Here is a 5930-nt window from a genome sequence, read left to right on the forward strand (position 1 = left end):
ATGCAAATTCTTATGTTCATAAGTGTGATAGGTGCCAAAGACTTGGCAACATTTCTGGAAGACATGAAATGCCTTTGAAACCTATTCTGGAGATTGAACTATTTGATGTATGGGACATAGATTTTATGGGCCCCTTTCCACCCTCTTTTGGAAACCAATATATATTGGTTGTTGTAGACTACGTTTCCAAATGGGTGGAGGCTGCTGCCTTACCCACAAATGATTCCAAGGTGGTAATTAAATTCTTGAAAAAGAATATTTTCACCCGATTTGGAACTCCAAGAGCCATTATAAGTGATGGAGGTAAGCACTTTGCTAGTAGACAATTTGAAGCTCTTTTGGCTAAATATGGAGTAAAACATAAAATTTCTACTGCTTACCACCCACAAACAAGTGGGCAGGTGGAAGTCACTAATAGGGAAATTAAGAGGATTTTAGAGAAGGTTGTGAATCCCTTCAAGGAAGGACTGGTCCCTTAAATTAGATGACTCTTTGTGGGCTTATAGGACAGCTTATAGGACACCTTTAGGCTGCTCTCCTTACAAGCTAATTTTTGGTAAAAATTGCCATCTACCCTTAGAACTTGAGTATAAGGCATATTGGGCTACCACACCACTAAATGTTGATGCCAATGCATCAGGAGAAAAGAGGCTTCTTCAACTCAATGAAATGGATGAGTTTAGGTTAAATGCTTATGAAAATGCCAAGTCATATAAAGAACAAATGAAGACATGGCATGATAAGCAAAATTTAGATAGTAAATTTGCAGTGGGGGAAAAAGTATTGCTTTTTAATTCAAGATTAAAATTCTTCCCTGGGAAATTGAAATCTAGATGGTCTGGTCCATTTAAGATCACTAAGGTACATCTTCTTGGAGCTGTAGACATCTTGAGTGAGAAAGATGGTAATTCACTGTTAATGGGCAAAGATTAAAACATTATTTTGGAGAGTCCATAGAGAGAGCTGTTATTTCAATCTCTCTTTGTGACCAGTCTACTTTGTAAAAACAGTGACAAAAAGTCTAGCTTAAGACTCTAAAATTAGCATGTTTTGTTATGTTTGAATTATTTTTCCTCTTTCTTTACTATTCTGAGTTGTTGATTTTTTTATCTGTTCTTATTAATGTTAAAAAAAAAAAAAATTTGAAAATAAAATAGCTGATTACTGATACTCTCATTTCTTCTGTTTCAGGTGTTAGTGAATTCTGTTCGCTGATTTCTGGAAGCAAATCCAACTTCAGTTTGGGGGAGTGACCTGAGTATCAACTTGTTTATATTATTGCTATTTTAATTTTTTTTTAGTTTCAATTTGCTGTGTTTAATTTTTTTTTACTTGGCATCATGGTTATAAAACATATCTTGCGTAGTGGAAGACCTCACAGTCCAAGGCTTACACCACACACACCTGACCTTGAGAGTTTTTCCCTCTCATCTTTCATGTGTGAACAAGCAATAGAAAGGTTTGAGAAAACTATGCTTGCTAGGGACCCCACCCCTGACAAGGGATTTGAGGAAAATGCCTCTTATCCCGAATATGTGCATGAGGTAGTGCAAACCCAACATTGGGAACAAATCTACCTACATCTTAAGGATGCTGCTAATGTCAATGTGGTGCGGGAGTTTTATGCAGAAGTCTTGAATGAAGGTCAAACTGAGGTTAGTGTTAGAGGCATTAAAGTTTCCTATGATCCCAAGGCTATTAGGGAATTCTTTTCCCTACCTAAGGCCTCTAAAGATGATTTTGCCAAGTATGTCAAGAAGCATGATCCTGCTTTCATGGCTGAGATATTAGAGGTCATAGCTGTCCCTGGGGCTGAATGGGAAATCAGGGACAAGAACTATACTTTGTACAAACATTTTTTAAATGAAAAAGCTCAAACTTGGTACCATTTCATTAGAGCCAGATTGCTTCCCACTACTCATGTAAATTTAGTGACTAAGGATAGAGCTGTTTTGTTGTGGTGTTTATTGGTTGGGAAACCAGTAGATGCTGCCAAATTAGTTTTTTCAGGAATTGAAGCTTGTGCTGGGGGTAGGAAAGGCAAGCTACGATTTCCCATCTTCATATCCCAGTTATGCAAGAAAAAGGGTGTCACAGCAAACCCAGCTGATGTGTTCTTTAAAATAAGTGAGGCTATAACTGTGCAAATCATTACTAAATTAAAAAAGGGCATTGCTGCACCCTCTGTTGAAAGAACAAAGTTGGAAACAGTAGGTAAAGAAAAGTTGAAAGGGGTAGTTGTAGAGGAGAATACTCAGTCTTCTCCCCCAGAAAAGAAAGGGAAATTTGTCCCTAATGTTGCAAGCTCTCAGCGACAGAAGGCTGAGAATATTGCACAACACTTGGAGACTATGGGCCCTCCCACTGAAGACCAGCTTTTCCCAGGCTGATTACATAATAATCTGGTTCACATTCATAAAGTGCTCATGCAAATGCAAGATCATAACAAAAAAATGGACTTGTTGTTTGAGAAAATATATGATCAATTTTACACTTTTATGTATAGTAGAGCCAGATTTCATGATTACATTGTGGAAAGGGACAGAGTCTTGAATGATTTTTTGAAAAATACTTTTGTCAATTTCCCTGGATTACCTTCATTACCTGATGATTTAACCTGGCCACCTTCTTCAGTGTATGTTGATCCTCAGGTAAAGGAATTCATGGCAAGAGCTGCTGATAATCCTCCTCAACCTCAATCTTCAAGGGCAGAGGCAACTCCTCAGCCTACCAAAAAGGAGGACCCCTCATCTAGCTCAAGGAAGAGGGGAAGGCCGAGGACAAAAACTGCCATGGAGGAAATGAGTGACAATGAAGAAGAGGAAGACTTACAATATTATGAATCAGAATCTGAAGATGTAGATAAATCTGAGTCAGATGACTCAGATTATCAAGAGGAATAGGCCAGAACTTCTTCTGGCCTCAGGTTACACTGATCTTAATTGCAAATATTTTATTGTGTAATTTGTATGAGGCACAACAGTGAGGACACTGTTGAAGATAAGTTTGGGGGAGAGTATTCTGATGTTGAATCATGTTTGCTGGTGAACCATGTTTGTATTTTGTTTGCTGTTTTTAGAATTGTAGGAGGTTTTCTGTTTATTTGGTTGTTTTGAGTTAGATAGAGATTATTTGTTGTTTGAAGTAAATTAGTGAGGTAAATGTAGGAAGAACATGCAATAAAGTTAGCAGTTGTTTGGAAAGTTAATGAGAGGATTGGATTGAATTTTTTTTGTAAAAAGAGAAGGAAATTTTTGTGAAAAGTGTGATGGAAGTGGACAAGTTGAATGAGGGCAGTGTGATAATAACATAGGGAGACTGAGAGCTAAATTGAATGAAGCTGAGAATGAAGTTGGAACAAGAGGCAAGTGAGTTGGTGATTGAGCCTAGCCAGTGAGGATTTGAACCCTAAACAGTTGATTTTTTTCTGCTGAAGTTCCTTTATGGGGTAGAAGAAACAGAACTTGATTTGATGCTGGGTAATTAGTTGAGGCACAAGTAAGCTTTAAGATGAAGAGGGCAAACTTTCTTCTGATTAACCCATTTAGCCAAAAAGCCAACCTTTAATTTTGGCCTTTGATTAACCCACTTTGAGCCTGTAGCTGGATTTTTTTCCCATCCAATGACCACCTTCCCACTTAGTTATGATGGAATAAAATTGTTGAGAAAGTGCAATCCATTGAAAAGTGAATTCAGTTCCATGGCTGAGAGTAAAGAAAAGAGAAAAGGATGTGATTGTACACCATATATATTATAAAGAAAAAAAAATAAAATTTGTACAAACAGAAAAAAAAAGAGGACAAGAGAATAAATTTTTGGCAGCCATGGAAATGTCTAGTTGTCTGATTGCATCCTTTGTCCATCATAGCTGAGTTAACCATTCATCCATACATTTCTAACCTTGATCCAAGCCAAGATACAACCCATAAAGCCCCTCTGATTGAAGTCTCATTTGTGTCATCCAAACACCAAAACAGCTTGTCAAGCCTATGTTGAAGCTATTCCCAGTAAAGGTGTGAGATAAAACAGCTCCCTGCACTATTGAGTGATAAAAATATGTGAGGAGAGAGAGTTTTAGCCACTCTCAATTGCTTTTTGTGAAGATGTAGTTCTCTGTATTATGACAAGAGGAGTCACGGTCCTCCTTGTTATTGTCCATTTGCCACTGATTATATTTGAACATTAAAGTCACACTGATCATTGAAATTGTTTGTATGCTTTAAACTGCAATCCTTTTTTCTGATTGATGCATAAACTTCAGCTGAGTTAATTGCATGTCCTTTAGTGAAAGTTAAGATCTGATGTCTGTTTTGCACTGTTGTGAAGAGAAAAAAGAGAAAAGTGAATATTTTGGTTTGGTGATTCAAAGTTGTGTTTTTGACTGAAAATCTAGATCATGAGAATTCTTTTTGGAAGCATGTTTTATGAGAAATGAAAGATTTGCTTGTTGATAAGGAACTGTTTTGAAGAAAAAAATTTGTGGTGTTGCATTGCATTTGTTCCTTGAGGACAAGTAACAACTTAAGTTTTGGGGTGTGATAAGTCCATGAATTGTGACTTAGAGCATGTGATTTGATGATAAAATGGAATGAAAAGACTATCTTTGTTCATAAAAACCCCAATTATTGCATTGAAATAAGGATTTATGATTTAGAGGGTTAATGGGCTAAATTTTTGTGTTTCAGGCCCAATTGGTATTATTTTCCTAAGCTAATGAAAGAAGAAAAATGGGCCAATCCTTTGCTAATCAGAAGCCCGAAATGAGAAAGGAAAGAAACAAATGAAAAGACAAATCAGAATTAGAAGAAAAGAAAAGAAGAAAAGAAGGGAAGAGAAAGAAGTCAGAATTGTGCATCTTCTGAAAGAAAAAGAAAAAAACCCTAGCATAGACCGTCTAAGTGAACCTACTCCATCTCAAGCCCCCCATCACGGTTCCTTCTCTGAATCAATCAAATAAACCGAAAACACCCTCTAATTTTCATCCTAGATATAGAACCCAAGCCCTCCATCACGGTTCAGTTCTTGAATCAAACCACCCACAGCACAAACCCTACCCGATTCGGTTGATGGCGCAGAAAAATCCAAACAAGTGATGAGCTGGAGGTCGTTAGTGGCTGGAGCTGCTTTTGTGGTGTGTTGCGAATCGTGCAAGGGACACCCACGATCGATTGGAGCGAGGAGCGTACGTTGGGAGGAGGTGATTTGGGGTCAGCTATAAAGAAAGGAGGAAGGCATTTTTTTGTAGGACACTCTCTCCCTACCTCTCTTCTCTCGGCTGAATTTTATATTGGCTTTTGAATATGTTTAACTTCCTCACACTGACACGTCTTGCAAGTTTGGAGCTATTCTTTCAGTAAAAGAAATAGCATTTACCACATGTATTTCAGCAGCCTGAGATTTCTCTTTCTTTTCTTGTAAGTGGGACTAGACTATTTTTTTATTTCTTTTGTTTATTTACAATATTTTCTTTTTCTTTCCCAATACAATTGACTTAACAGGAAGGGTCTTGAACCAAGAGTTTTGGGTCTTGAATCAACATGTCTGTCTATGCACATGTAGCTCTGCAAGGATCTCCAAATGTTTTGTAGCATAAGATATTTGTGTTGGATCTCCACTGCAAGTGTTTTGAAAATATCCTTGCAGAGCTACATGTGCATAGACAGACATGCTCTGCAAGGAAGCTCAAATGGTGTTTGGTAGAATATTTTCTTCATTTGTACACCTAATTTGGTTATTGTCAATGTCTAGTAGTGTCTGTACTGTGCTATGATTATAAAATGGAAGTATTTAACTGTTTAATTGTTGTTATCTGTGCTATTGAATATTCTGGGTTCCATCAAAATGTGATCCGCAAACTTGGTTTTCTTGATTATATCACTGAAGTTGCTGAAGGTTTCTCTGGCGGGATTTGGTATCTTTGGAAACTTGAA

This window comes from Gastrolobium bilobum, unplaced genomic scaffold, assembly GCF_033153095.1.
Source record: "Gastrolobium bilobum isolate Gb01-03AN ecotype WA unplaced genomic scaffold, APGP_CSIRO_Gbil_v1 utg1261, whole genome shotgun sequence".
In the NCBI taxonomy this organism is placed as follows: Eukaryota; Viridiplantae; Streptophyta; class Magnoliopsida; order Fabales; family Fabaceae; genus Gastrolobium; species Gastrolobium bilobum.